Raw genomic sequence first — 25,288 nt, 5'->3', positions numbered from 1 at the left:
AGGGATCCCCACAGCGAAGATTTGAGCAAGATCTTCTCACGACCTTGGCAAGTGAAAGGGGAGAGTAATCCTTGTGAATATGACCAGAGCTGTCTCCATTAACAAAGACCTCCCATCCAAGGAAAAAGACTTTACCAGAGCATTATTGAAGCTGGGTAAAAGTTATCCCTCTAATTCCAGTTTCCTATAGTTTTCTTGTCTTACTAAAGGGAGAAGGAGAGAATACTATATAAGAAGAAACATATGTGAAGTTCAGAAGGTAAAGAAACAGGTCCACAAAATGAGATTTAGTCATAAGATTTTAGAGGGTTTCCCTTCCAAGACCCCAATACAATAATAGTGGATTATAGGTGAAAGTTTGCAAGACATGAGACTCTGAAAAAAATACATGGGAAAGCCCAAAGTTTCTGGCATTTATAGCTACAGTAATCATCAAACAAAGCCAGGCTCCTAATCATATACACAAAATCCTCACAGGAGAGTCCTACTTACCTCACCTACTATTACCCAAAACTACATGTTCAGCTTTCAACAAAAAAAATTACAAAGAATACAAAAAAGACAAGAAAAAACACAGCGTGAAGACACAAAGCAAGTATTAGAATCAGATTCATATAAAACACCGATGTTGGAATTACATGGTAGAAAATTTAAAGTGACTAGGATTAATATGTTTAAAATTCTTAGAGTAGAAAATAATAGAAACAGGGATAAAAACCCTATGAAAAGAGTAAAAAAGTCAGAAATTAAAAACACATAGACAAAAATGAAAAATGACTTTCATGATTTTACAAGTAGATATGCACTGCTGAGTACAGAATTTCTGAGTTTGAGATAGGTAAAGAACATATCAAACTAAAGTGCAAAGAAAATATTAACTAAATAAAAAAAAGAAAACAAACAACAAAAAACAGAAAAGATCATCTAAGAACCATAGGATGGTTTTAAAAGATGTAACATATGCTTAATTAAGAGACCAGAAGAATAAGAAAGAAAGAATGGAGAAGAAATATTTGAATGAGTAATGTCTGAGGATACTCTAATACACGCCAAATCACAGACACTAGAAGCTCAGAGAACATCAAGCAAGTTAAAACAAACAAAAATACACTATACTTGGGTATATATTATTCAAATTATAAAAAACTAAATGAAAGAGAAAATCTCAAAGCAAGATATAGAAGATAAATACCTCACCTACAGAGAAAAGGAGTAAGAATCACAATGGACTATTATCCAAAACCATATAAGCAATAAAAAGTGAAATATTTAAAGTGCTTTAAAAAAACTAGAATTCTATTTCCAGTGGAATTATCCTTCAAGAGAAGAAGAAATATAAGGTATTTTAAGACAAACAAAAACAGAGAACTCATCACTAGCTGATCTTTTTTTTTTAATTTTTAAATTTTGATAGAAGGAAAATTATTTAGTTCAGTAGCCTGGATCTATATTAATAAGAAAGAATGTCAAAGAAGAAATATTAAGGTAAAATAAAATTTGTTTATTTTTAATCAATCTAAAATATAACTGTTTAAAGTATTATTGGGTGATTATAGTATAGGGATAAGTGAAATGAATGACAGCGTATCTATAAAGGACAAAAGGGAAGAATTGGAAATGATCCATCATAAGTTACCTGCACATGAAGTGGAGCAATATTATTAGTAGGTTAACACAGATTAGCTAAACTCTAGGGAACTATGCATAGTTTTTAAAGGAAGTAAATCGAAATAATAACAAAGGACATAAATGGAATAATAAAATAACTAGAAGATAAGAAGGCAGTAAAAGAAGTGAAAAGAAGGAATAGAAAACAGATACAAATATGGTTGATACCAATCAAAATATGTTAATAATCAGTTTAAATGTGAAAGATCTAAATACAGTGGTTAAAGACAGAACTAGTCAAAATAATAAAAAAGACACAACTATATATTACCTAGAAAACATCCTCTAAATATAAAGAAGTTGATAAGACGTAAAATGATGGATGAAGATATATTTATGGTAGAACTAATCAAAACAAAGTCAGACTAGTTATATGCATTTCAGACAAAACAGACATCAGAACAAGGAAAATTATCAGTTATCAGTGATAAAGAGAAGTACTATGAAATAGTAAAGAAGTTTATTCTCCAAGAACTAACAATCCTAAATATATATGCATCTAAGGACAAAGCATCAAAATATCTGGGGCAAACAGTGATAATATATTATAATTCATAAATCAAAGATGCAGAAAATCAGAAGAGATATAATTGGCCTAAACAATATATCAATCCACCTACCTAATTGAATATCCTAAAAATATTCCATCCACAAGGAGTAGAATATAATTCTTCTCAAACTTACATGAAATATTCACTAAAATAGATTACATAGGGCCATAAACCACACCTTAGCACATCTTAAAATGTATAAATCAAACAATAAATATCTTAGATCACAATGAAGTCAAACTAGAAATTAGTAATAGAAGCCCACCTGGAAAATCCTCAAATATTTCTAAAAACACAATTCTTAACAGTACACAGGTCACAGAAATGTTAAAAAATTTCAAAAAATTATTAACTAAATGAAAATAGAACTCATTAAAAATGTGCCAAATGCAGGAAAAAAGTAGTGCTTAGAGAGAAATTTATAGCATAAAACACATATGTTAAGATACAGGAATAACTAAAACTGTCAGTTTGGGAAACCAGAGAAAGAAGACTAATGTAAGCAAGCAGAAGAAAAGAAACAATAATTTTGAAATGAACAGAAATAAAACTCAAATTAAGAAAAAAATAGGGAAAAATCAACCAAAATAACACCTCCTTCTTTGAAAAGATCAATGAAATTGATAATCTTCTAGGTAGGCTAAAAAAGAAAAAAAGAGACGAGAAGAGGAGAGGAGAGGAGAGGAGAGGAGAGGAGACGAGAGGAGAGGAGAGGAGAAGAGAAGAGAAGAGAAGAGAAGAGAAGAGAAAGAGAAGAGAAAGAGAAGAGAAGAGAAGAGAAGAGAAGAGAAGAGAAGAGAAGAGAAGAGAGAGGAAAAAGAAAGAGGAGAAGGAGGAGGAGAAGGAGAAGGAGGAGGAAGAGGAGAGGGAGAGGGAGGAAAGATGGAAGGAAGGAAGGAAGGGAGGAAGGAAGGAAGGAAGGAAGGAAGGAAGGAAGGAAGGAAGGAAGAAGGAAGGTAGGTAGAAGCAAATTACAAATGTCATAAATAAAAGCCAATACTACATCTACCATGGGATTAAAAAAGATAAGAAAGGGCGGCACTTGGGTGACTTAGTCCCTTAAGCATCCAACTATTGATTTTGGTGCAGGGTGGTGAGCCAACTCTGATTTTAGGATCTCGAGGTGGTGAGACCCAGCCTGTAGTCAGGCTCTATGCTGGACGTGGAGCCTGCTTAAGATTCTCTCTTTCCTTCTTTTCTGCCTCCCCCTTATTCTCATGTGCTCTCACTCTGTCTCTCTCTCAAATATAAAATAAAATAATAAAATAAAATAATAAAATAAAATAAAATAATAATAAATAAAATAAAATAATAAAATAAAATAAAATAAATAACATAGGAATACATTAAATAATAATTTTGTGCCCATAAGTCTGGTAATTCAGGTAAATGGAATACTTTGTGAAATATACAAATTACCACAAGTCTCAGAAAGACAGATAAACTTGAGAGTGTTTTATCTATTAAGAAAGTCAGTTCAACTCAACTAACCATTTAAGGAAAAAAATGAAAGCAATTATCAACAATCACTTAAGTCAATAGGATTAGTAAAAGCACTTCCTAACTTATTCTACAAGGCCAGTGATATCCTAACAACAAAACAAGATAAATACCTATAAGGAATAAAAACTATAGATTAAGACCTTTTTAGGAACATTAACATATCTCATGAACATAGAAGAAAAGTGAATTAATTCGTTCAATTAAATATTAACATATCAGATCTAATAATGTATAAAAAATTATACACCATGACCAAGGGAGATTTATTCCAGATACACAGAGCCAGTTCAAGATGTGAAAATCCATCAATGTACTACACTATTAATGTAATCTTTAAACCATCAAAGACTAAAGAAAAAAATAGTATGACCATAGCAATTCATGCAGGAAAAAAACATTTCACAAGGTGTAAAAATCTTAATTATGTAAACCTCTCAGCGAAGCAAGAATAAAGGAGGATATCTCCAACTTTATTTAAAAAAATCTACAGAAGCAAAACTGACTTCATGTTTAATGGTGAGAAACTGGACCCTTTCCAACTAAGACTGGGAACAAGGGAGGATGTTTTCTCTATAGTCCCATTCAATGATATATAAAGAATCCTAGTTAGTGCAAGAAAATAAACAAACAAAAGGAAATTGATTATTTGCAGATTGAGAAGGAAGATATAAACTATCTCTAGTCACAAATAATTTGATTGATTTTTTTAAATCCCAAAGAATTAAGAACTCATAAAAATCATAAGTGAGTAGAGGAAGAAGGATAAAGGATAAATATACAAAGAGTGATTCTATTTTCTTTCCAATAAAAGCAATTAGAATTTGATATTTAGGACATGAACTGACATTTTACCAAAGACATACAGACAGACAACAGACCCATGAAAAGATGCTGAATATCACTCATCATGGGGGAAATGCAAATCCGAATTACAGTGAGATATCACCTCATGCCTGTTAGAATGGTTAAAATCAACAACACAAGAAACAAGTGTTGGTGAGGATGTGGAGAAACTGTAGATGAGAATGGAAACTAGTACTTTCACTCTGGAAAACAGTATGGAGATTCCTCAAAAAATTTAAAATAGAACTACCATACAGATCTAATAATGGCATCATTGAATATTTACCTAAAAAGTACTAAGACACTAAATCAAAAAGATATCTGCACCCCTATGTTCATTACAGCATTATCTACAATAGCCATTTGTAACAACATGGACGGAGCTAGAGAGTATAATGCTAAGTGAAATAAGTAGTCAGAGAAAGACAAATACATATGATTTTACTCATATATGAAATTTAAGAAACAAAACAGATGAATGAAGACCAGACAAAGGGATACAAACCAAAAAACAGATCATTGGCTATAGGGAATAAACTGATGGATACCAGAGGGGAGATAAGCAGAAGGATGGGTGAAATAGGTGAAAGGGATTAAAAGACACTTATCTTGATGAGCACTGAGTAATACATAAAAATTTTGAAGCACTATCTTGTACACCTGAAATTAATATTATAACACTATATATTAACTATACCTAAAATAAATAAAAATTCTAAAAATACCATTTACCACAGTATTCCAACACTGAAATCCTTAACAAGAATGAATTTAACAAAATGTACATAGGAATTGTATGTGGAAACTATAAAATATTGATGAAAAAACACAAAGAAGATTTAAATAAATGGAGATTTATTACATAGTTTTGTTTTGGAAGACTTGTTATTATTAAGGTGTCAATTCTCTTAACTTGGACTTTAGATTCAACTCAATCCCAATGCAAACAGATCTAGTAGAGCCAACACAATACTGAACAAGGACAAAGTTGAAAGGCTCGTAATATTTAAGAATTACTATAAGCTACAGCTATTAAGATAGTTTGACACTGGAAAAGAAAATAATAATTGAACAGATTAGAAAGCACCAAAATAAAACATAAAATCAGTCAACTAAATAAATACCAACTAAAGTAGTAAGGGTAATTCAATGAAGCAATGATAGGCTTTTCATTAATGGCTGAAATACTTAGATGTCCATATGGAAAAGAATGCACACAGAAACTGAACTTACACAAAAACTAGTTCTGAATGCAGCAAAAACTACACAAGCATAAAATTTCCTGATGAAAATGTGAAACTTAATGAAGAAAGTCTTCATAACCTTGGCTTTGTGAGTTTTCTGATGTAATAGTAGCATAATTAATAAGCAAAAATTTTAAACACTGGATTAATAAAAAACTGCAAATATGGATCTTCAAATGATACTAGCAAAAGTATGAGATAGTAAGTCATAGGCTGGAAGAAAAGATTTGCAAAAGACACATCTAATAAAAAAATTTCTATCTAAAATTTATCGAGAACTCCTCAAACTCAGGAATAAGGAAATAAAGAGCCATTTTTTTTTTAAAAGGGAGACAGAACGTAAAGACTGCTAACTCTGGGAAACGAACTAGGGGTGGTAGAAGGGGAGGAGGGCGGGAGGTGGGAGTGAATGCGTGACGGGCACTGGGGGTTATTCTGTATGTTAGTAAATTGAACACTAATAAAATAAATAAATAAATAAATAAATAAAAAGTAAATGTTCTAAAATTATACATTAAGGAAGATATATGAGTGGAAAACAGTAATATGAAAAGATATTCAAAGTTTTTTCAATTAGGAAATTACAAATTAAAACCTCACTGATATGCTAAAACATTTGAATGGCTAAATTAGGAAAAAAAAGACAATACCAAATGCTTATGAGGATGTGGAGCAACATAAACTCTCATTTCCTGCTGGTAGGAATGCAAAATGAAACAGCCACTTTGGAAGACAGTTTAGCAGCTTTACAAAGTTAAGTAAGCATAGCCTCACTATATATACAGCAATACTACTCTTAGGAAATTGGTTGAGTAATTTGAAATTGCTTGAGTAATTCTGCACATACATAAACCTGACTGCAAACGTTTATGGAAGCTTTATTCATAATGGCCAAACACTAGAAGAAACTAAGATGTCCTTCAAAGGTGAATGGATGAATAAACAGAGGTATACCTATACAACAGACTATTACTTGATAAAAATTTTAAAAAGAACTTTAAGGTACAAAAACACATGGGTAAATTAAAAATGCTTACTGCTAAGTGAAAGGATCCTGCCTGAAAAAAAAAAACTCTATAATTCCAATAATCTGACATTCTGCAAATGTTAATACTATAGTTATGGTAAATAAATCAGTGGTTCCCAGTTCAGGAAGATGGACAGATTGAATAAGCAAAGGATGGCATATTTTCTTGGGGCAGTGAAATTACTATCTATAACACTGGAGGGTGACTATAAGACATTAAACAATATTATTTGTATATTATTTATAAAAAGATCAAGTAATTCAATAAGATTTAATAGGATAGATATGTGTTTATTTTCCAACATTTAAAAATATATTTAATGTATTTTTGCAATGCCAAGATTTCCATTAAGACAACTCATGAAAATGATCTGGGAACTGTCATTAGTTAATAATTGTTTAAAAATGCAATATTCTATCAATTTATCAACTGCACATGTTTTTACATTTTTAACTTCTGTGACATTAAGTTGAGTCTTATAATGGATGGCATGTCATACTCTAATTGGCAAGATTTTTCTTTCTCAGTGGTATATGTAAAATGATACATATAAAAAATTAAGGAAATGAAGCATTTTGCTTATTAGACTTTGTTTAATTTTTGTTTTCATTTTTCCAGAGTAACTAAGGAAAAATATAAAAGCAAGTAAAAATTATAGTTAGTATAACTTGAGATGTTCTATTCTATTTTTATTATCTTTAAAAAGATTGTGCATTTTTTTTTTTGAGAGAGAGAGAAAGAGAGAGGGAACATGTTAGAGCATCCGCATGCAAGGTGGTGGGGGAACAGAGAGAATCTTATGCAGGCTCCAGGCCCAGCATTTATGGAGTTGATGCAGGGCTTGATCTCATGGCCCCAAGATCATGACCTGAGCAGACATCAAGAGTTGGATGATTAACCAACTGGGCCACCCAGACGCCATTAGAGATTGTATATTTTATTTAGGTCTTCCCTTAAAAATCAGTAATATTCTCAGGAAAGAAACTTTGAAATGATGCTTAGAATTAGATCAAAATACACATATTGGGTAATCTGAAAAAATATTAAAATGTCATGGAAATATTTGCACATATCATGATATTGAAATGCCATTAACTGGAATGAGGAACATAATATACCATGATTGTCACTTCTACTCCTAAATGATCAAGCTCAGTTTAAGACCAAGTGTTATTTCCCCCTGAAAATGAGATAAGAAAGGCTAGATCTTTGATCTCCATGGAGTAGCAATGGGTAAAGAGATGTTTTTGAAATTTGTCATTTATAGACCACCATAAGTCTACATAAGGAAAAGTTTCTATTCCAGTTATGTTTTGATTTTCCCTAAAAAAGAAGACCACATAAAATATAGGGAATTTAGGACACAGGTAAAAAACAAAATATGATCATCCTTAAATTGATGAGAGAGAACAGTTCTATTAAGATTTTAAAGATAAGCTGTACAGATATTATAAGATATTAACTTGGAAACCTTGACTGAGGCAGTAAGATATAATAGGTAAGACATTCTTATAGACCAAGATGCAAATTTTCAAACAACATTTCTGAAAATCAATTTCCTCACTCTTACAATCTTTCATTTGCATGGAGAATAAGAAAATCACTCCTCATTGTATCTGCAATCAGATGTTCCCAGCCTAGAGAATACAAAGCTAATGTATTTCTTCTTCCATTTGACTTGCCTCTTGTCACTCTACTCAAGATTGAAGAGATTAGACACTGTGCTTAGGAAAGAAAGAGAGAAAGAAAGAGAGAGAAAGAGGAGGGAGGGAGGGAGGGAGGAAGGACGGAAGGAAGGAAGGAAGGAAGGAAGGAAGGAAGGAAGGAAGGGAAGAATGCAGTAGAAATGACTCATCTGCCTTCCATTACTCAAAGTTCTCACCTGCAGTAGACCCCATTAGGGGAAGAAAAGTCATTGTAATGTTTAAGGAAGTTGGATATTGGGAGCTTAATTATTAACTGGTAACTACCATTCAAATTATTAAATTAAGATTGTTTTGCAACTTATAGTGATATTAGAATCTTCCTACTTTCATCATATATTTTCCATAAATTTTAAAGTTAGCATCACTATTAGGGCTTTCCCTATTCTTGATTGTTTGAAATATCACTTATATACTTAGAAAACGAAATTGTAGTATACATATTTGAAATACATGTTAGGTTATTAAGTAAACCATTTTCATGATGTTTTTAACAAATGTGTACTTTGATTTATATATTCTGAGATACACGCAAGATAAAATTGGTGTCACTCTGCTTTCTCCCTAGGATTAAAAAGATTTTCCAATTCTAAATTCTCTTCAACTACCAGGACAGCCCTGTTTTTAAAATATAGTCCTGTATGTAGACCTGGATAACACATGGGCATGTTTTCCTCAAATTATAAGTATAAATTTTGTATTCCCCAATCTTTAGCATCCTACGTGTGTGGAGAGGACCACTTGCGGTTTCTTGTCCTGTATGGTCATTTATTTAAGGACTGCACATATTCTGTAAAGAAGCTACCATGATTCCATGCTTTCTAGGCACTAGAAACTATTTTAAGTACTTAAAAATATTATTTATTTAATCGTCTCAACATCTGTAAGTGGAAAGTATTGTAATTATACCCATTTTAAAGCTGAGGAGACCAATGCCCAGAGAGTTAGGGAACTGTCCAAGGTCACACGGTTACAAAACAGCAATCCTGGAATTTGGCCCCAGGCACTCTTGGCTGTGGTGGCCACCACAGGGCCTACTGTCCTGCACTGCCAAGGAGAACTTTCCAAAAACAAGCAGGGAGTGTGCTTTGATTATTTATAAAGCTCAGCAGCCAGTGAGTGGAACATGAGTGGGAGGTTTGTTGCCAATAAAAAAGAGAGCTGATAGAGGGCAGGTCTCCAGACTGGACAAAATGAAGAGCTGAGCGAAGACAGGGGCAATGCAATTGAGACAGTGATGGAGATGGAAGAGAATGAAACAACAGAATTTAGAGAGAGGTGAGGAGGAGGAATAGGTCTACCTGTGGTTTTCTGACTTTGAAAAAAACCAAATCCCTTTGTCTCCTGTTTACTTCAAATTGGTTCCTTCCACTCTGTGGAGAGAATATTTTGGGAAATCTGTAATTTCCCTGATATATGTCGGTGTATCAGTTTGGAATGGTTGGTAAATATAGCCCCAAATCTGAAATTTAGAAAGGAAGAAATAAGACAGATTGTATGTGTTATAAGGCTGGTACCAAAACAGGTACTTTGCTCCCAAGGGCACACATTTCTAAGCTGAGATCTATGAACTTGATCTCTGGATGGGCTCTAAAGGGTCTGAGCCACTTAAAATTGCAGGCAAAATTGTGCGTACCTTTGCGTCTCCGCGCTTCTCTGGGGAGGGTGTCCAAGCCTGTGTTAGAGTCTCAGGGGCTTTGTGACACAACAAAGCTCATAAACCACAGTCCGAGACCCTTAAGGTAAGTGCCATACTTTTTTATAACATAGTGCGGTGCTCAGGATTAGTCTGCAGACAGACCATCTCAGTTTAAAGCCTGCCTCTGCCACCTGCTTTTTTATGACTGTGAGCAAGTTTTTTTTTATTCTCTCCCTGCCTCAGTTTCCTCATCTGAAAAACGAGGAGTCTTTTCTAGTAGTTTTGAGAGTTTAGTCAATACAGGTAACGTTAAAAGGGCAGTGCTGGCACCAAATAAACTCTGATATGCTCTAACTCTTCCTTTGACCAGCAACATTTATTTTTCTTCACATAGAACTGTATCTTGCAGTCATTCCTGCCACATGGAGAGATTACATTAATATTATATTATGTAAAATCATTCGCTCAGTAACTATTGTATGAAACTAAAATGCACCCCTCAGATAGGGAGGGGCAACACTCTTCATCAAGCCCTGTACACGGGTATAATACACAAGAATCATAAAGAATGAATATTTTATGGATTCCTACCTAGAAATATTCACATTCTATAGATCTGTGTTCAGGCCAAGATTCTGCATTTGTAATAAGGGGCCTCAGATATGAATGATTTAGGTAATCCAGAGAGCAGCCTGAAGAGCATTATTTTAATTGTTCTACTTTCGTCCTTTTATACCTGCAGTCCTCCTAGTTATATTAGTCAGGAGTGATGGGATCTCTAAAATCTACAGATCATACATAAATTGCCCATAAACAAACAGGGGTGGAATGGATAAACAAATGTCCTTTTGTTTCCCAGGAAAGCTGGTTACTTCGCCCCCTTAGAAAAAAAATGCCTATCGCTTTTCTACTCCCAAACTAGCTCTTGTTATTTAAAATACATCTTATTAAAATTACTTCTGTTATAATTTGGAGATCCTTAAATTTCCATCTGGCTATAGCTTCATTCCCTGTCATAGCAGTGCCTTTGCCACAAGCGTCCAAGGCATGATTATGCCAATCAGTCATGTATTAGAACATTTTCTGTTTTCCCAAGAGCATGTCTAAGAAGCGAAAATTAAAAAAAAAAAAAAACACTCACACACCCCTCACAGTTTATAATCTGATTTTGCATGAGAAGTCTGCAAAACCACAATGATACGAAAATCTGTGAGCATCTTGCACCAAGACATTGATGGTATTCTGGTTTTTCGATATCATGTGGATTCTTTAAAAATTAATTTCTCATCTTCCGAGTAGCTAAATATTTTGAAACTATGTAATTTTTCCATCACAGAAAAAAGAATTTAGAAACATATTTCTTGGCATATCATTCCAATGGGAATTTCATGCAAAAGTAATATTTTAACAGCAGGCTGGAAGGAAGACTCATTGCCTTGTCAAGTGCCAGTTACAAAATTAGACACAGCCTTAAAGGGAATAAATGGGGGATTAAAATGTTTTTGAAGCTGCTCATTTGTCTAAACTTTATTAAAATTTCCATGAAAGGGTAATGATATTGATCGACATATTGTCATATATACAGAACAAAAACAAAGTGAACGGAAGAATGATAAATTATTTCGCCTTAAAAATTCACGTTACTGATGGCCAGTGCTATCTGAACTGTATTTAGATGAATTAAGCAGATGCTACCCTTCTATTTCTAACAAAAGGAATGAAATTCAAATCAAAACATAGGAAGGCAAATCTCAGAAAAGTATGTGAAGGTTTAAAGCGGCCACAAGTCTACGAGTTGAGATGTCCTTAGCAAACAATTATTCCATCTAATACATCATTGATATCATTACCATATTTATCACCAGTATGCAATGTTTATAAATTGTGTTGACCTCAGTGACTAATTTAGGTTACAAATCATGAATCACTGTATCATTTTTCGCTTCCGTTTCTTTTAATGTCTGGGTCCTTTCTGGTTTCAGAGTGATACATTCTGGGTTCTGTAGTCCTTTGGGCTAATATCTTTTATACAGGGTGGTGGGGGGGGCTGAGCCATCTATCCCTTTGATGGAATCTGCTTTGTAAATAGACTGATGTACACTTTTTGTACACAAATATGTTTGTATACAAATCATGTTTCCTACTTTGAATTTTTTTTTCCTGTGTGTGAATATATCATCATACTCCAGAGTAAACGACTGGATACACCAGGTCTACTGGAGTAGACCGTATCTGGGGATCTCACGGACAGAAGAGTGATGGGTGCCCAGGTGCCTGCTTCTTTCGGGACCCCCCAAAGAGTTGTCGGTGGGGTTTTAAGCCACACAGTGTTCTGTTTTGTTTCTTAAACTTAGAGGAAACTTCTTTTTAAAATGACAACAAAGGGGATCCCCGGGTGGCTCAGCGGTTTAGCACCTGCCTTCAGCCCTGGGCCTGACCCCAGAGACCTGGGATCGAGTCCCACGTCGGGCTCCCTGCATGGAGCCTGCTTCTCCCTCTGCTGTGTCTCTGCCTCTCTTTCTCTCTCTCTGTGTCTCCCATGAATAAATGAAGAACATCTTTAAAAAATAATAAAAGGGAACAAAGAACATAAACCGTTGTGGCCGCGATAAAGGGACAGCAGGGAGGACGGGGACGGCCAGGGACTTCCACGGCAGGTCTTCTACCTCCTGGAAACGAGCTCGTCCCAGACTCTGGTCACTTCGTGGTCTTCTTGGGTCCGCTCAGCGGTCTTCCCCGGAGAGTGGGTGAGATCTGCTGCTTCCCCGCGCCCCGGGCCCCCCAGGACCTGAGGGCTTCCATCACCCCCTTCCGTCCCTCACAGGGCTTGAAGGGGTTGGAGAAAGATCTTTTCCCATGCTGTTTGTCTCATAAAGCCCTATTTTTTTCTCTTCCAGAACCTTCCAGAGTTCGGCTTTGGCGAGTCCCCCGACCCCGTGTCCGAGCACCTGCAGGGAGGAGGGTGCACGGGGCGGGAGGGCTCCGGGGCTGGGGGCGGCGGGGCGGGCTCGGACACCGGGTGGGCTGGGGTGGGGTGTGGAACTCGCCAAAGCCGAACTGTGAAAGGTTCTGCAAGAAAAAAAAAAAAAGGGAAAAAGGACTTTATGCACACAAACAGCATGGGAAAAAAATCTTTCTCCAACCCCTTCAAGCCCTGCGAGGGACGGAAGGGGGTGATGGAAGCCGTTTGGTCCTGGGGGCCCCGGGCGAGCCCGAGGAAGGCGCAGATGCTCCTGGGAGCCCTCCGGCCACGTGCACCCTCGTCCCCTGCAGGTGCTCCCCTGCAGCTCCTCACACCTGCCCTTCCGCAGTCACTGTCCCTGCGTGTGGCTGCGCGGGGGCGCCCAGGTCCTCCGCCCCGCTCTCCTCCCCCCCCCGCAGCAGGTGCACCCGGGAGGGGGCGCACGGGGGCCCGAGGGCAGCTGCCAACCAGGGTTCAGACGCGGAGGCGGCGCAGGTGCAGGTGCAGGTGCAGGGACCTCGGGGCTCGGCCGCTTCCTGTGGCCCCGCGCACCCCCCCCCCCGCCGCAGTGCGCAGGTGCGAAGGCGCCCGCGGAGGTCCACGGGCTGGGGGCGGGGGGCTCCAGGCAGCGCCCTCGCCGCCGACCCGCAGGTGCCGGAGCGCAGCCGGGTCAGGCCCCAGGCGGGCCCTGCACCCCCCAGGAGGGCCCGGCTCAGCGGGCGGGGCTCCCCGAGAGGCCGCGGTTGCCTGCCGGGCTCCCGAGGGTCTTCCCCGCGGCGCATCCCCTCCCGCGGCAGGTAAGGCTCCGCGCCCCCCGCCCCCGTCTGCTCCAGGGGCCCCTCGCGCCCGCAGGACGCCGGCCGTTGGGTCGTTGGGCTGGTCCCGGGCGGGGCGGGGCGGGGCGGGCTGTCGGGCCCCCGGCGCCCCGGGCCGCCGCCTCGGTCTCCCCGCGCAGGGCGGCCCGCTGAGGGCTGCGTCCCCAGAGAAGCCACAGGCCAGCCCCGGGGCAGGCCCGAGAGCGCCGGCGGGTGCTCCCAGGAGGAGCCTGGCGGGGCCTGGCGGGCTGCGGGGGGGCCGGGGGGGCTTCTCCGCCTCCCCCGGGGCAGCACCAGGAAGCCGAGCAGGGACCCGGGGGAGCCTGGGCCGCTCTTCTGTCCTGGAGCCCGCAGCCCGGAGGCTCTGCTAGCCTCCCCCTGTTGGGGCCGGGGCACCCTGACACCTGCCAGCACCTGCCGAGGCGGGGCCCGGGGCTGCAGCAGGGCCACCCCCGCCTGACATGACCAGGCCTGGGGGGCGAGTCCAGCAGCTACATCCGTGCACATCCCTAGTAGGGGAGGGGACGGCCTCCCGCCTGACATGACCAATGCTTGGCCATTGTTATTAACCTTGGCCTTAGTCGTTTTTCAGGGCGCTTAGTGGAAGACTTCTTTTTTTCTTTTCTTTCTTTTCTTTTCTTTTCTTTTTTTTTTCTTTTCTTTTCTTTTCTTTTCTTTTCTTATTTTGAGAGACCAACTTACAGCAGGGATCAGTCTTTGATTAATTTGTTCCTTTCTCTGTTTAAAAAAGTTCTTTTTTCCATTAATATGTGAGCAGTAGTTTTAGTATATTACACCTCTTAATTTATAATGCCTTTAAAATTATGATTTGCTTATCATTTAACGTGCATCATTATAAAATTAGATCATAATTTAATCTATGTATTTTTCCTGTATATGAAAGGTAGAACAGAAAGCTTAGGAGTTATTATAAATATGACTGACAATATGGTCTAATTATAAAAATTATGGTGTCAACAGACTTTTACAACTTTCATCATGGAAAAGTATTCACAGAGTTTCACCCTTGCTTTGTTTCAATAGAGATAATATATTTACACAGTAAAAGAGAAAAATTAAATTGTGCAAAAACAAATTATATAGGCTCTAACAGGCTCCCTCCATAATCCCCTGTTCTCTAGAAATCACCAGATATTTTAAGGTTTTAAAAGGTTTTTAAAGAAAGACCTTAAAATATCTGGTTTTGTTTGATTTGATTATTAGTACCATCGTTCTAAAGAATGCAATTAAAACATAATATACCAATTTGAGTTTACACATCCTGTTGTCCGTTCTTACAGGCAATAAACGTGGGGGTCCAGCTTCTGGAGGCAGTTAGGTCTTGAAAAAAAATACCTGAACACTCTGTACCTACAGTCTCTAATTTTTAAGCAGAATAATATTAACTTATATCTTAAAAATCTGTTGTTAGGGTTCATTAAAATGCATTCAGCATTCAAACTGGAGAGATTTACAAGTCAGTATCATGGCTATGTACATATTATTAACGACATAATTAAGGTTAGCGATGGTCTCAAGTAAGAAAACATGTATCTTTTTCTTTAAACCACGTGAAGGAGCATGTTCAAGCTCTCAGGTTCAATTCATTCTCTTTCTTACACTTTATCAACTGCTTAAAACAATTATCATATGTTAGACTGCTTTGTAATCATACCATAACTACTGGTACAGTATTGTGATTTTCCTGGAGTTAATATCTTGTGGATATAGAAAAGTCATATGAAATATTGCAATTTCTATAACCTATTTTTTTGATTGGGAACTACATTATCTTGATCAAAGAGCCATCTTTATCTTCTTACTTCTCAAGTGTATACATGTAATTAGATTAATTGCCCTAAAAAGACAGTCTTCATGGGGCCTCCTTTGTCTTCCTTTCATTTGAATCTTGTTTTAATTTTCCTAGAATACTTTCTTAGGTTAGTTTGGATACTGGAGTTAGCTGAGTCAGAAATGACTCCAAATAATTGTTACTTTAAAAAAAAAGGTAGTTTGTTTCTCCAATAAATATAAGGTAAAGCAACTCCATAACTGTCAGTCTTCTGTTTCATTGCTCCATTATCTCAACACATGGCTTCATTCTCATAGTCCAATATGTCTACTCCAGTTTCCTCTATGATATTGTGATTTATGCATGAGGAGTGAAGCGATGAGGAAGGCTGGGATGTAGAGGGAGGATTTCTTTCTGTTAGGGAAAGAACCCTGACAACTCTTATGTTTATAGTGCAATGGTCTGAACTTAGGCATAGAGCCATACTTAGCCGCAAGAGAGATTGGAAAAGTTTGCTTTAGCTGGATGACCATTGCTCAACAAAATACTCTTACATTGCGAGAGGAGGTTATTAGAGGGCAGCTCGCTGTCTCTGCCACAGTTCTTGCTCTTGAAAAGATAAGAATACTTGCATATCTTTCTTTTCACACGCAAAATTCACAAAGTTCTTTCCATTATGTCACCCATCCCAGGATTTCTAGCTAATGTGTGGTCTTCTCTTTCAGGGTCAATTATAGTACCAAGTGGTCTGACCATATATAAACTGAACTTAAAAACAAACAAACAAACTAAAAAACAAAGGCAGCTTATCTGTACACACTCCCCTCCCCATGCCAAATATGCAGTGGTTTGGTTAACATAGGCAATCGCAATACAACATACAATTTGAAAAAGGGTAAACAGAAATAAAACACTGAACAACTGCTCAAGAGCTATTATCCTATTTCGCTTGGTCAGAATTATGAAGCCTTTAGGCAAAGGCAGAGAGGTAAATCCCCTGGTAAATCCATATGTCAGCCCTGTACTGCTTTCTAGGACAAATCCCTATGTCCTTCACAGTTGAAATTTGTTGTGCTAAGTGGTCCTTCCTTTTCTGTTGTCTTCTGTACCCTTTATGAGATCTACAGAGCATTTGCAGCTAAAGTTTTCCTGATGCAGTTTTGGGATAGAACACTCACAGGCTTCTGCAGACATGTAGTCTCTGCAACAAAACATTTTTAGGAGCACCTGGGTGGCCCAGTTGTTTAAGCATCTGCCTTTGGCTGAGGTCATGATCTCCTGGTTCTGGGATGGAGCCCTGAGAGTCAGGCTCCCTGCCCGGTGGGGAGCCTGCTTCTCCCTCTCCCTCTGCTCCCTGGCTCTTGCTCTTTCTCTCTCTCAATCTCTATCTCAAATAAATAAAATCTTTTTACAACCTGACAATACATTTTTTAGCCAAAAAAAAAGAAGAAAAAGGAGGTTTCTAGTGTTTTTACTTTTCATCAATTTCCTCTTGCAAATGAACCCAGATGGAGAGCCTATCTGGACATAGAGATTAAACCTGAACACTCTCATCTGTGTATTGGTGTTTGTAGGTTTGTCCTTCAGGATCTCTCAGATGATAGGAAACTGCAACCTGGCCAGTTGTTTAACATTTAACAGTTATCACTGAGATCTTATTGTACCAAGTTGTATTGTCAGTAACAAGTTTGATGGTTGTCCAATTTTTTTGTGTATTTTTCAAAATGTAGATCTTTTAGAATTATGCATTTTTCATCAGAACTTTGAAAACTCATGTCTATGTGTTTATGTCTGGGAACTCAATGTGCCTTTCAATTAAAAGATTTATCAGACAGTTGTCTAATTAGTTCCCATAGATAATTGCGTCAGTCTTCCTGGCCTTTGTCAATGTATCTATAATCCTATAACCAATGTTAGTAAAAATGTTACTTTTTTTTACATATTTTCTAACTTTGTTGGGATTTATAGTTTTGCTGTGATTTTAAGAGGAAAATTAAATTTAAAATGTGTTCCCAATCCACTTCCATTTAAAACAACAAAAAACATACAGAGATGTGAATAAAGACTAGAGCTTTACAAATGAGAATATTTACCAGGACTATTTCCAACTCCCAAACTATTTGGGAAGACAAAAGTATTTTAATAATACAGTTTTCTTTTTATCTATAATAAGTAAAAGTGTAAGTTATAAATTCATTTATTTTTACTTTTAATTTTTTGTTGTCATTGACGTATTTAATATGATATTATTCACCACACTGCAGATTCCAAAGTTAGATAGTGTTACATTCTGAGTATTTTGAACAATAGAACTAAGTTAAAACGATCGACTAAATATATCACAATCTCTCCCATGACTGTGACAGCATGAAAAGCAAGATGTATTTTATATGTAAATAAATGTGGTTTGGACCTATGTTTTTCATTCTCAAGTGATAGTAGAACTTTCTGATTGATGGCTTTATGTTAATAAATAGCTGGACTTTGGGAGACTGCTTGGGCTGTTGGAAACCACAAAGCAACTGAACAGTGGAGCAGTGGAGAGGAGCATTTGTGTGCATTGTGAATGAAGTTACATATTTATACTTAAAATGCTATTTGTCATACATTTTTAATCTTTTGACCTCATATGAAACTTTATTGATCAATCTTTAGAACTATTTTTTGTTTATCTCTGTATAAATTCACACATATTCATCAATCTGTCTACCTGGGCATGATTTAATTAAATGAGGATTTCACCTGACTTCTTAGCTGATTTTGATAATATACCCACATTTTTTTTCTTCAAAGCCCCTAAAGAACAATGTACAGTAAATAAATGTATAAAAACTCAAATATTATTCTTTTTTTGTGATATTTGACATAAGCCTAGTAATGTGCTTCACAATAGGCCTGGACAAGTATGATGAGAGAGGTAGATTATTCCAATGCTAAAACTTCTTCCTTGTCTCTATTACTCCTTTAAACTTTGAATCTACTTGTATCCTTTCCAGTTCATAAATTATTCTTTGAAGGATATGTTGTAAAAATATCCCTAATATTGGCTCCCCCTGCCCTTGAAACCATATTTTGGTGACTCGAAGAGCTAAATCTGAGTGAATTTAAGAGAAATAAGATATTTTGTGGGGAACTTGGGTGGCTCAATCAGTTAGGCATCCAACTCTTGATTTCAGCTCAGGTCTTGATCTCAGGGTTGTGAGTTCAAGCCCTATGTTTGACTCCCAGTGTGGAGCCTACTTAAAGATGATATTTTTAAAGGGGAGAAAATAACTTGTGTGGGACCTGAGAGAAATGGCATCAAGCTAGTTTGTATTATCCATTTCATTTTGTTTTGTTTCTTAGTATGTAGAAAGGAACTGTGTGTGTGTGTAATATTCCTGAGAATAAAATTGCACAAAATATAGAGTAAGGAAGGAAGAATAAAAAATTGCTAGAGCATAAAACTTAAATGGACAGAGGAGATTCTGTCTAGAAAATAAACAGATTCAGTTAGTATAGTACTTTGACAATTGATTCAAGTAACAGTTGGAAAGAGAGTACATAAGGTGCAGATCCTGAGAGTGGGTATGTGTGGTAGTGGGATTCTGTAGAACATTTTTTTAATGTTGAAATTAAACCAGCAAAGGGTAAATCAGGACATCTCCTGAAATTAGGGAAAAGGGAGGAAGGAGAGCTAGAATTTTTGAGGAGAGCAAAGACAGTAAAGGAGCCATCTAGGAGAGTGGGAGATGAAGGACCTGGAGTTGTGTGATTGTTGGACAGCCTAAAAGTTCCTAAGGTTTGTGCCATCACATAAGTAAGGCTGATTAGTTGCAAGAATGCAGAAATAAATGTAGACAATTGGGTTAACTCAGAAGTGGTGCTTTTTCCAAGTGAGTTTAAATTAAAAAAAAAAAGAGGGGAGAGACAAGGAATTGGTAAAAGAAACATTATATTGATTGACCATGGTATTTAAGATGGCTAAAGACAAGAGGACACCCAATAGGTAAGAGGCAGTGGAAATGCAGTAACATTTGTAGCCCCTATGGTGTAGAGAGATTCTTGGAGCCTAGATCCTTTTTTTTTTTAAGATTTTATTTATTTATTCGTGAGATACACACAGAGAAAGGCAGAGACATAGGCAGAGGGAGAAGCGGACTCCTTTCAGGGATCCGGATGTGGGACTTGATCCCGGACCCTGGGATCATGCCCTGAGCCAAAGGCAGATGCTCAACTGCTGAGCCACCCAGATGTCCCTGGAGCCTAGATCTTGAAAGAAGTGACCTCAAATGCTAGTTGGCAAGGATCAGAGAAGGAAATGCCTGAAATTGAGATGAAAGATATGCAGAAATCTGTAAGGACAAGATTGTGGTGAGTTGCTTTTGTAGGGTGAAGAATAGGAACATCAAGGGAGAGGACTCAAGGTGTCAGAAGTGAAGGTGTTGGAAGGATCATCTATACACATACTGAAATCCCAAAAAGACAGGTAACCAGTAAACAGGATGACAGTGAATTGGGAACTGAAGTCATCCAAAAATAAGGATTAATAATGTAGGTATTGGGAAACTGCATCAATAATTTTCATAATTGGAAATATAAAGTAATAACAAGAATTTTATTTTATTTTTTAAGATTTTTAAAAATTTATTTAGTCATGAGAGACACACACACAGAGAGAGAGAGAGAGAGAGAGGCAGAGACACAGGTAGAAGGAGAAGCAGGCTTCATGCAGGGGGCCCGACGTGGGACTCGATCCTGGGTCTCTTGGATCATGCCCTGGGCTGAAGGCAGGCGCTGAACCGCTGGGCCACCCGGGCTGCCCTAACAAGAATTTTAAATGCAGATAGTTTTAGGGAAATGCAGGAGATAATAGTTTTAAGGATGGGATGAAGAACAGGAAACACACCTTTTTATATCCAGACCCAACGGTTCAACATCTTTTCAGTGGCATAGAGAACAGTTTCTATGTATAAAGACTATGTAAAAGCACTGACCTCTCAGGCAGAGTGCAGGTTTATTGGAACAAAAGGAGTAAGGGTGTTCAGAGAAAATATGAAGACAAAGTGGATTTTGCAGATGATTGGTCATTTCAAAAGGCATGATAGAAAGAGTTCAGGAATTGGGGAAGGCTTAAAAGTGATGAGAATAAGGAAGATTTAATCAATTTGTAGATTGGAATGCATAAGATGCCTAGTAAAATGAAGGTTTAGGCTTCCTGTGATCACCTATTTGCACAGGATGAGAGGGCATAATGAAATCAATTCCATCATATTTGAGACAGATGACAGTGGCAAGGCTATGGATTTTAGAAGGGAAGGACATCCATTGATGTCTGGAACTTACTCATGATCCCTGTCAAGTGAAGCCAAGAGATGAGCAAAGTAAATTTGGGGCAGACCGAAAACCAAATTCGGAAGCTATGAAAAAAGTAAATGGCACTTGGCATGGTCAAAAACACAAAAAGGCCAGGTAGGATGAAGATAATTGAGATGAGGTCAGAAATGTGGCTAAAGGCCAAACCATGTAGAAACCAGCAAGCTCTAAAAGACTTGAGTTTAATTTAGAGTGAAATGAAGAGTCTTTAGAAGGTTTTGGGCAGAGAAGATTTTACTGGATTTAGATTTAGAATGGCTAATATGAGATTTGTGTAAAATAAATATCCAGGTAAGCAAAAATGGTAGCTTAGAAAAAAGGCACAAGTGATAGAGGTGTTGAGAATTGGTAGGATATTGCCTATATTTTGGAATGAGGTCCGAATTAGATTTTTTGTTGGAATGGATATACACTTGAAGGACAGAGAAGAGTCAGAGATCATTTAAGATCCTTGTTCTAGCCGCCGACCATTGAGTTTCCATTTACTGAGATGTAGAGGGCTGATGGAGAGATTTTGTCTATATGGAGATAAAGTCAGGAGTTCTGTTTTCAACAAGCTGTATTTGAGATATCTATCAGACATGCAAATGGAGCTGTTAAATGAGAAGCTGGTTTTATGAGTCTCGAGTTCATGGATAGGGTTGAGGATTTAATTTACACTAATATTTTATGCTTTTATTTACATTTTTTCCTTAAAAATGTCATAGTTATACTATTGGTATTTTTTAGTCAGCATTTTAACTTTTCTCTGTATGTTTTTAAAAATGAGTGACACTTTCCTCTTTTCACCTTTCTTACCCTGCCTTCTGCTCATTCCTTCGAGAAGTTATAATTTGATTTCTATACTTATTAACTCTTCATTCATGATTTTATCTCCCTTTGCATTGCCCTTTCCCTGGGAACATGGTCCCATTTTATTTGCCTGCTCATTAAGTGTCTCTTTTCATTCTCCTCTCATTCTCCTATTCAGTTCAATATTGAGCTTTTCTTTTTTCTTTTTCCTAAAATAAAATATTTCATTTGAAAAATCTCTAGTATGTTATCCTTATGGATGCAGGGCCTTCTCATATCAGTCTTGTTTTTTTATATATTTATTTTAATATTTTTATCTGCTGCTTTATACATTAACTCTTCGTTATAGAAAAATTATTACCTGTTTATTGAATTTGATCTCTTAGGTTTACGAGATTATCTTTTCTGAACATTTTGCTGATTCTTGGTTTTATATTCCTGTTTTGAATCTGAGATTCCCATTAGGTTGTTTTGAGAGTACTACATATAGCTTACTATACCCTGCCTCCAGGTCTGGTGCTGCATGTGTGGTGATATATACTTCCAGATGGTATGCCTATCTATGACTGGACCTTTGAGCATGGAACCTTTTGATTAATCTGTGTCTCTTGCACAGGGTTCTTTTCTGCTTTCTGGCCAAAGGGTCCTCATTATTCCCTCCTTCCCTTAGGGTAGATGTTTCTGTTGCCTACTGTTTAGTATGATAAGTGAGGGATAAAAAATCTGATTAGCCTGGTTGTCCCTCCAAACATTCCAAACATTCTAAGGCTTTTCCCTATCTCCAAGATGTCCCACATTTGAGTTCAGAACAACTCGTATAACAAACAGAATTGGTATAGAAATGAAAGCACATTCTGAGTTTAGTCACAATCTTCCTACCAAATGTATGCCAGGAATTTAACTAAATACTTTGTATGGAATTAACCATCAGATGCACGAAATAAATCATATTAATATCCCCAGTTTGCAGAAGAGGGTTGTATCAGAGTCCAAATCATTTTACCAAGGTCAGTATAAAATAATCCATCCAATTTCCGTTTGGCAACATGGCCCATACCTAATCCACCATGATTTTCTAGCAGGTCTCAATGAGATGTGTGTGTGTATTTCCTTTTCTGTAATTTGGGTGTTAGTCCTTTGTCCACTCTGGATCTCCTATTTCAGGAATGACTCCTTTTAGTTCCACCTATCTTTTCTCAGTGATGTTCTCACATCGTTGCCCTTTCCTGGGGAATTTTCTTTTTTCTGAATTAATAGTGAAGGGATAATACAAATTACGGGCAAAGTATTTATAGCAATTATCTATATTCATCATTTTAAGTCTAGCTACAACTTTGAAGTATTTAAAGTTTCCAGCACTGCAATTATGGCTGTTTTCCATGTTTTAATTGTTACTCTTTGTGTATGAATGTGAAAAGAATTCGGGATAAATCTGAATTCTCTTAAATTATATATAGCATTGTGTTTATGTCTACATTCATATTTTCTTTTTTTTTCCTATGGAAAGGGTCCAAAGATTTCATTAGTCTTCAAATTGTAGTAAACCACAAAGACACACTATGTAGGAGAAACATGTCCCTACATACGCATATAATACTATGCTTCTATTTTCTAAATAAAATGGGAAACTAAAAAATGCATACAGACCTAGCTACATGAAAATAAATATTTTTCATTGGATTTACCATTGGAAATGAGGGTAAAAAGAGATCCGTGAAAGTACAAAAATGCTAAATCCTAAATCTTGCAAATATAGGAGAACAACAAATGAACATTTCTCATTTCCTCATAAAATGTAACATTATTTACAGACCACATAAAACACACAAAATCGCTGTAATGGTAGTAAATATGTATTATCATTCTAAATCAAGCCATAACTAATGACACTCTGGGAAAGGTTTAGCTTATACTGAGGCTAGGTGTCTTGCAAATGAAAAGCTATTTAAGTGCTAAAATCAATTGACTATATAATACCATGTTTTCTGATGGGAATAGTGCACAAAAGATGCCTGGAAGTTGTTTGTTACAATGGCTAAATCAGATTCTACCTCTGGTTATTATCAACCCATACATTCGTCATTATAAACTGCTTCATATTTATTTTATTATATTGATTTACTTTAGCACCCAAGACAGTTTGTACTCCTACAAAATTCAGAAAACATTGATTTACTTAAATTATTCAATACTTTACTGTATGGCTATTATGTCATTTAACATTTTAGACAAATCAATACAACTTTTTTTAATTGCCTGTCACATACCTAAGGTATCGCAAATGTGTATCGCTGGAATCATTAATTTGCACTATGTTGATGACATTTTTATAAATCAACTAGCTTAAAACCATAAAGTGGCATATGTGGGGGGAAGTACTAGGATATGAAATGAATAATTTAAGCTAGTTGGAATATATAACTGCAGAATACTTTATTAAGTTTATAATAATTCTATTTCTCAAATAGCTGAAAGGTGGACTGCTGTCTTCTGAGGACATTGTGTATGATTTCTTTCCCCTCTTTTAAGTCTACGTAAGTATGACAGATGAGATGCTAAGTAACCTCAATGCAATGTTTTCTATTCTGAGAACTCTTCTATGGAGAATTTTGACTACAAGGTAGAGGAACCACACTGTATTTGTGCAGAAAAAAATATACTTCAAGCATATTTTTGTATATCAAGTGATAGTGTGCTATCCTTGTGTTTTAGACGAGACCAAAATAATCAAAATGGTAAAAAGAACTCATCCAACAAAATGATCATCCAAAAGTGTTATAGGTCAACTTGCTGACACTATGTCCTTTTCGAACATTCTAGAAAAAGTTATTGTGCATGTCTCAGTTTTCAACCTAGGATATAAGGCCTGCATGGGCAAGAATTTACATCTGCTTTACTAATCATATATATATATATATATATATATATATATATATATACACACACACACACACTCATATGTATATATACACACATATATTACATATATTTTACATGTAATTACATTCCTAATAATAGGTAATCAGTAAATTCCTAATAATAGGTAATATAAAAGTAAATATTTCTTGATAAGCAATGGATCAGAAAGTATGATAATTGTTCTGTATTTTATTTAACTTGGGTACTAGCACATGATGCTTGAGGAAGCTACATTTGTATTTTCCTACTATATCTAATAATATTGTGTTACATAAAATATGTGCAACATAACAAAAGGTCATGTTTAAGTGGATATGGTGGTCATATTACATTGAAGCTGTATTTGAACCCAGTATCATTATTGCTAAGATATCAGCTATACATTATAGAATGATAAGAAATATAGCAGAGCTCGAAGAAGAAAATAATAGTCACCCAAAGTCACAGCAGCCAAAAGATAGCAAGATAAATACC

General features: G+C 36.8%; 2 protein-coding genes across 3 annotated transcripts in view; one reads left to right on the top strand and one right to left on the bottom strand.

Moving 5' to 3' along the window:
* The window catches only part of LOC112666841 (ral guanine nucleotide dissociation stimulator-like), a 471,056-nt gene that overhangs the window by 14,676 nt on the left and 431,092 nt on the right, over window positions 1–25,288 (bottom strand). The gene's annotated exons all lie outside the window — the stretch shown is intronic.
* The window catches only part of LOC112676069 (uncharacterized), a 446,166-nt gene continuing 434,602 nt past the window's right edge, over window positions 13,725–25,288 (top strand). For both annotated transcript variants that reach the window (XR_007402697.1, XM_049095027.1), the window contains exons 1-2: window positions 13,725–13,938; window positions 24,364–24,429. The gene's annotated coding sequence lies outside the window, so the exon portion shown is untranslated. The remainder of the gene's footprint in view (window positions 13,939–24,363; window positions 24,430–25,288) is intronic.

This window comes from Canis lupus, chromosome 16 (genome assembly GCF_003254725.2).
Source record: "Canis lupus dingo isolate Sandy chromosome 16, ASM325472v2, whole genome shotgun sequence".
Taxonomy (NCBI): domain Eukaryota; kingdom Metazoa; phylum Chordata; class Mammalia; order Carnivora; family Canidae; genus Canis; species Canis lupus.
The sequence above is the reverse complement of the archived record's forward strand: the minus strand, read 5'-3'. Positions and strand labels throughout refer to the sequence as shown.